The following is an 8,138-nucleotide window of genomic DNA, read 5'->3' as shown; positions in this document are numbered from 1 at the left end:
AGCTGCTATTATGGAATGATATTTAAAAAATCAATCTGGGAAGAAAAAAAAGAATTGCCATGAAGCAAACCCAGTTGAAATGAACTCATTTAACTATGGAGTATGCTCATTTGGTATGATTTCATGATTTGTATGAGTAGCATTCATTGATTGAGGAGTAGAAAAGGTCATCCAAAAGGATTGGCAGATGATGAAGAGCAGAAGGACAAGGGGCAAGAGATTCCAAAGCTGAGGACACTACATTGCTGAATTAGCTAATTATAGAGTCTGAGCTATAAAGGAAGGATGTTGAACCTAGAATAGGAGTGAGGAACTAGGAGTTTGGGAAGGGAAGGCTGAAATGAAAAGAAGGTTTAGAAGTATCAAGACAATGAGAAAGGCAAAAAAAAGAGAGAGATTGTGATCAGAAAGGCAATGCCAGAATTGAAGGTCATGGAGGTGAAACAGATCTAGGTGATGGAAGGTTTAAGATACCTTATTGTTAACTGAGATCAGCTTGAGATGTAGGTGATAGAGATGGAGAAGCCTGATGAACTGGGTGGGAGAGCAGGGTGTAATGGAGGCAGTGGGAGAGGTGGAAAGAAGATAACGGGTTTAAGTGAATGGTATTGAGAAAGCTTTTGATTCATTGCCTGCCTTACTCTTGTCTTGACAATATTTAAAATGAGTTCAATACTCGAGTCACTCTAAAATCTTAGGCTCAATTTCTCAATTTTGCTACCTTTGTATTCCCCATCCCTGTTCTGGTACAGCCTCTGAGATATTTGGAGATGTCAAAATCGTAGATAGGGAAGTATATATTGTAGCTCCCTATAGTCCCAGGGACCCACTTCCTATCATCTTGAAGTGTTCTTTTAATAATGAATGATGAAGAAGAGAGGGAGGTTTTGTTTTCTGAAATATAAAGTCGACAAATACCTGAGATCATGAGGCTTGGGATGAATCCCTAATTTTCTTACCTTTGTTATTCTGAATTTTGAGGTATGGAAAAAGGAATTTGAAAGATTTTTTTTTAGTAATACACTTTATTTATTTCATTAATTTTCCAATTACAACTAATTTTTTTTTAACATTTTAAAAGTAATTTATTTTTCCCCAGTTACATTTAAAATAATTTTTAAATATTTGTCTTTAAAACTTAAAAGTAGATTCTCTCTCTTATCCCAACCCCTTTCTTAATGAGAACTAAGAGAGCACATGTGAAATTATATAAAACATTGCCATAAAAGTCATGTTGGGAAGAAAACATAGATCTCTCCCCTAAAAAAACCCCTCAAGAAAAAGAAAGGGGGGGAGGGAGGAAGGAAAAGAGAATTCTTCAGTCTATTTAGACACAATCAGTTCTTTCTCTGAGTATGGATAGATAGCATTTTTCATCATAAGTCCTTCAGAGTCGTCCTTGATCATTGCACTGCTGACAATAGCAAAGTCATTTACAACTAATCATTCTGCAGTATTGCTGTTACTTTGTGCACTGTACATTTTCATTTTGCTTGAAGTTCATGGAGGATTTTCCACGTTTTTCTGAGACCAACCTGCTCAGAAAATGAAAGATCTTAGGATTCACAGTCTCAGTTTTTATAGCTAAATCGGAGGCAATCAGAAGTCAGTTATTTATTTTAAAAAATGACAATAAGGTTCCTTTGCTTCTTGGTCTTTGTAAAGGGAGCTTAACAAGAAAGTAGAGCATTTCATATTGAAGCAGAGGTCTCAGATTATAGGGATTTATACCACATATAACTTTATCTGGGGTTTTGTCATCTTCCAAATATCCCAGAAGCCATAGTAGAGGAGGGATGAGGACAAAGAAAGGTAGACAATTTCAACAACTAAATCTAAATTATTAGAGTGAAATTCTAGAAGTGGGGGAGGGGAAGAGAGTAAGTAAGGACTGAGTTCTTTCTTAGAGTAATATATGTCTTAACCTCACAAGACAGGTTTAAAATATAAACATGATTTCCAAAATCTTGTGAAAAGGATAGTAGAAGATTATGAACAATATATTTTCATAAAACACTGAGATGTAAAAGAGGGAAAAACATAGTTAGAAAAATTGATTAAGAGACTTAGTTAAGCCAGATCATTTAAGGGAAAGGGGCAACATACAGTTGTTATTGAGTCATTTTAGTTATGTCTGGCTTTATATAATTCCATTCTGAATTTTCTTGGCAAAGATACTGGTGTGGTTTGCCATTTCCTTATCCAGCTCATTTTACAAATAAGGGAACTGAGGCAAACAGGATTAAATGTCTTGCTCAGGGTCACGTAGCATTTAAGTAGCTGATGCCAGATTAAACTCACAAACATGAACTCTAGGGCTGGTACCACCTTGCTGCCTCACAAGAAACAGCAGAAAAATGTAAACAAACCTGCTGATATGTTTAAACTATCGTCTCCATCAATGACAATGTCACAATCTCTGATATATAGCTTAAGAAAGTAGAAATGCTACTAAAGACAGCAAAAATGGTAAGAATGATAAAACATAGTAAGGAACTTATTCCTCATTTAAAAGAGTGGAGATTAGGAAACATTTGGAAAAATCAGGGATGTTATTAGTAGCAAAAAAACATGATGGATAAAATAGCAAAACTTTTAAACTATATGCCATTTTCCTTATGATCTCTACAAAGCTTTTATGAGAAAAATTTACATGTGTACAATAATGCACATGTTATCTTAAAGGGAAGCAAAAGTAAAAAGACAATCCATCATATCTTTACAGTGCACAATTGACTGAAAGGTAAGGGAAATATAAGATTTCACTGGACTTATTGTTTGTTGACTAATTTAGAAAAGTATTCACTTTAAAGGTTTTTTCACCAACAAAGGGTCTCCTTGCATATATTAAAATCATATAAAATTCCTTGATAGTTGGAGCAATAGAGTAATTCCTTTTGATGTCCCTCATATCTAATGAGACATAATAATGAGGCATAAAACAAGGAGATGCATTCTTGGCCAAGTTGTTTGCCACTGACTTGGAAGAGTTACAGCACAGAGTTCAAAATGGAGGAAATATTTCCTATAGAATGTGAGGCCCTCTAGATACTACTGTTTGTAGGTGACAATGTACTTAGTACACCCAGCCCTGGAAGATTATAGAGCTTCCTAACTGAGATCTATAATCACAAAAAGAATTTGCTCTAATTATACACAGAAGAAAAACCAAATGCAATACAAATTATGATGTATAGTTGGATGGACCAGCTCTTGGCACAATGCTTGAAACAGAGGGGTGCTAGGTGGCACAGTGATAGAGTGCTGGGCCTAGAGTCAGGAAGACCTGAGTTAAAAATCAGACAGCTGTGTGACCCTGGGCGAGTCACTTAACATAGTATAACTCAGTTCCTCATCTGGAAAATGAACTGGAGAAATAAATGGTTCCCAAATAGAATCATGAAAAATTGGATACAACTGAAAGTGACTGAATATCCACAACTGGATCATAGTAGACAGTTAATAAAGATTTGTTGACCTGAGTTGCTTTCTTATAAAGCTTTTTTGTCAGAATATGTTTCTTTTTCTTTTTCCTCCCTCTCTTCCTCCCTCCCTTCCTCCCTCCTCCCTTCCTCCCTCCCTCCCTTCCTCCTTCCTTTCCTCCCTCCCTCCCTTCCTTCCTATTCCCTCTTTCCCTTCCTCCTTCCCTTCCTTCCTTCCTTCCTTCTTTCCTTCCTTCCTTCCTTCCTTCCTTCCTTCCTTCCTTCCTTCCTTCCTTCCTTCCTTCCTTCCTTCCTTCCCTATGGTTGGACAATGATTTGGGTCAAGAATATAATAGGAACATATTTGGAAAATGGAATAGTGCTTTTTAATAATCCCAAGCAATTTCCTGAAGTGAGAACGCATTTAAACAACAACAACAACAACAACAACAAAACCCACACCAATATTCTTCTGATAGTATGGCTGCAAATTATCAATTATCACAGACTTAGAAGAAACAATATTTCTGGTTGTCCCAGGGTAGTGGAGACCTAGATGATGAGTAGTAGTGGACTATGGCATGTTTCCAATGAAGAATTGTGCATTGGAATCAACATTAAAGATATCATCAAAGAAATGTATGACTAAAAAGGAAGTGGGCTGGTCATGTACCAATAATAATAATTGACATTGATGTGACAATGTAAAGTTTGCAAAGCATTTAAAAAAACATTTGGGTTTCACAGCATTCTCATTTAAATTAGATATTACAGGTATTTTACTCCTAGTTAACATATCACAAAGGGGAAGGGAAAAAGATTTGTTCCATTTTATTAAATAGCTACCTTTTATGTGATAGGCACTATATTCAATGGAGAATTTGAACTTGTTTTCTTGCCTTAAAATCTAATATTCTACCGAGCCACCCAAGCCTTCCAAGAGCAAGATTTAAGGATAACAGACAGATAGCCTTATATCTTTAGGAATCTCTCAGAGTTCTGTCCTGGATTCTCTTTTCTTTTCCTTCTATGCTACTTCACTGGGTGTTTCTATCAGTTGCCATCAATTTAATAACCATCTTTATTCTAAGGATTTTTAAATCTACCATTCCTATTCCAATCACTCTTCTGATCTATAATTCTCCATTTCCAACTCCCTTTTAGATGTCTCAAACTGGATTTCCAGTAAATATTTTAAACTCCGTATGTCTCAAACAGAATTTCTTATTTTCCTCCAAAACCCTCCTCTCCTATTTTTTCTGTTACTGCAGAAAGTGATCCTTCCTGTCCCTCAGGTTCACAACATAGGAGTCATCAAAGGAGTAGGTTTTCCTAAGGAGTAGGTTTTTCTATGATTCTTAGATTCATACCTCAGTATCCCTGAACCGCAACTCACAGCCCCCCATCCAAACTATTGCCCAGGTCTGCTTTTTCCATCTTTGCAACATTTCTTGAATATACCCGCTTCTCTCCTCTGACTCTGCAACCCATTAGAGTAGAACTTCATTTCCTCACACCTTGATCATTAAAATAACCTACTAATGGGTTGATCTGTTTCAAGTCTCTTCCCACTCCAATCCATCTTTCATTCCATTATTAGTGATTTTTCCTAAAACATAGGTTCAGTCATGTTAACTCCCCTCTCCGCTCAATAAATTCCAGTGGCTTCCTATGGCCTTCAGAAGTAAATACAAAATCCTTTACTTGGTGTTCAAAGCCCTTCATAACCTATTCCCTTCCTACCTTTTCAATCTTCTTATACCTTACTCTCCAACATATATTCTTTAACTTAGTAACATTATCTCCTGCCTGTTCCACAAAAAAAGAGAATCAATTTCTTGGCTCTTGGCATTTTCTTTTGCTGATCCTCCTTCTCCCCATGCCTGGAATTCCTTCCCTTCTCTTTTCAGACTATTGAACCCTTTCTTTCCATCCCCACCAGGGCTTTTTAAAATTCCTAACTAAAATCCCACCTTCCAAAAGAAGCCTTCCCTTACATTTCTTAATTTTAGTGTTTTTTCTTTTTTTAATTATTTCCTATTTCTCCTCTGTGGTGCAGCTAAGTGGCTGAAAAGATAGAACTCTAGGCCTGGAGCCTGGAAGACTCATCTTCCCAAGTTCACATCCAGCCTCAGGCACTTCCAAGCTTTGTGACCCTGAGCAAGTCACTTAACCCTATTTATATCAATTCCTCACTTATAAAATAAACTGGAGAAGGAAATGGCAAAACATTCCAATATCTTTGCCAAGAAAACCCCAAATGTGGTCACGAAGAGTTGGACAGGACTGAACAATTATCCTGTATATAAATTGCTTTGTATATATTTGTTTTCCTCATTAATTTCTTAAGGGCAGGAGCTGTCTTTTGACTCTGTATCCCTAGGACTTGGCACAGTACTTGGCACATAGTAGGTGCTTAATAAATCTTTATTATCTTCCATGGACACCCAAACAATGACAAGAGACCTAGAGAAAGACCTCTTATGCACTGGATGAGCATCTTGTGAATAATTTACACAACAAGAGTTATACAATGAGAAGGAATGAATGGATTACAATGTACAGCAAATGGAGAGAGGTAGAAACATTAGGTAAAATCTGAGATCTTTTGAAGTTTTAAAGTAAGAAGCAAGTTATAGTGGAAAGAACCCTGAATTTCTAATCAGAAAACCTGGATTTGAATCCTGATTCTACTGCTTACTAGCTGTGTGGCCTTGAGATAACTAATTAGTTTCCTCATTTATTTAGAAACCTTCATCTCTTCATTTATAAAATAGAAATCACAGCATTGAATTACTTACCCTTCAGTATTGTTTAAGGAAGCACTTTTTAGCCTTCATAGTGTTATGTGAACTTGTTATTATATATAAGATTGTTGTTGTTGTTTGCCTTCATTTTCGAAGAAGACCATGATATTAGTTAGATGATGCCATGACATGCAAGTGAATTGTATATAAGTGAGGGAGGGCTGTAGCTGTGAGTATTATAATGTGAGTGCATGTAAAGTTAGAAACTGGGATTTTGGATAGTCTTCTTTTTAAAATTATTTGATTTTTGAAGGTGGCCTAGCTGCACCATACCTAAAACAATATAGTTTTATATATAAATAAAAAATTTATATTGAAATTTAAAAAATATAGTTTTATATATAAGTGGTCACCAAAACCATTTGGTACTGGCTAAGAAATAGATTAGTTGATCAGTGGAATAGGTTAGGTTCACAAGACAAAATAGTCAATAACTATAGTAATCTAGTGTTTGACAAACTAAGACCCCAGCTTTTGGGATAAGAATTTACTATTTGACAAAAACTGCGGGGAAAATTGGAAATTAGTAGGTAGAAACTAGGCATTGACCCATACTTAACACCATATGCCAAGATAAGGCCAAAATGGGTTCATGATCTAGGCATAAAGAATGAGATTATAAATAAATTAGAAGAACATAGGCTAGTTTACCTCTCAGACCTGTGGAGGAGGAAGAAATTTGTGAACAAAGAGGAACTAGAGATCATTATTGATCACAAAATAGAAAATTTTGACTATATCAAATTAAAAAGTTTATATACAAACAAAACTAATGCAGTCACGATTAGAAGGGAAGCAATAAACTGGGAAAACATTTTACAATTCTGATAAAGGCCTCATTTCCAAAATATATAGAGAGTTGACTCTAATTTATAAGAAATCAAGCCATTCTTCAATTGATAAATGGTCAAAGAATTTGAACAGACAATTTTCAGATGAAGAAATGGAAACTATTTCTAGCCATATGAAAAGATGCTCCAAGTCATTATTAATCAGAGAAATGAAAACTAAGACAACTCTGAGATAACACTACACACCTGTCAGATTGACTAGGATGACAGGAAAAAATAATGCTGAATGTTGGAGGGGATGTGGAAAAACTGGGACACTGATACATTGTTGGTGGAACTGTGAATGCATCCAACCATTCTGGAGAGCAATTTGGAACTATGCTCAAAAAGTTATCAAACTGTACATACCCTTTGATCCAGCAATATTACTACTGGGTTTATATCCCAAAGAGATCTTAAAGAAGGGAAAGGGACCTGTATGTGCCAGAATGTTTGCATGAGCCCTTTTTGTAGTGGCTAAAAACTGGAAACTGAGTGGATGCCCATCAATTGGAGAATGGCTGAATAAGTTGTGGTATATGAATGTTATGGAATATTATTGTTCTGTGAGAAATGACCAACAGGATGATTTCAGAAAGGCCTGGAGAGACTTACATGAACTGATGCTGAGTAATGAACAGAACCAGGAGATCATTATACAAGGAAACAACAATACTATATGAGGATCAATTCTGATGGATATGGGCCTCTTCAATAATGAGATGAACCAAATCAGTTTCATTTGTTCAATAATGAACAGAACCAGCTTCACCCAGTGAAAGAACTATGGGAAATGAGTGTGAGCCACAACATAGCATTTCCACTCCTTCTGTTTTTGTCCACTTGCATTTTTGATTTCCTTCTCAGGATATTTTTACCTTATTTCTAAATCTGATTTTTCTTGTGCAGCAAAATAACTGTATGGATATGTATACATATATTGTGTTTAACATATACTTTAACATATTTAACAGGTATTGGTCTAATTGCCATCTAGGGGAGAGGGTGGGAAGAAAGAAAGAAAAAGTTGGAACAGAAAGTTTTGCAAGGGTCAATGCTGAAAAATTACCCATGCATAT

Source organism: Sarcophilus harrisii, chromosome 4 (genome assembly GCF_902635505.1).
Source record: "Sarcophilus harrisii chromosome 4, mSarHar1.11, whole genome shotgun sequence".
NCBI classification, from domain to species: Eukaryota; Metazoa; Chordata; class Mammalia; order Dasyuromorphia; family Dasyuridae; genus Sarcophilus; species Sarcophilus harrisii.
Note: the sequence above shows the minus strand (reverse complement) of the source record.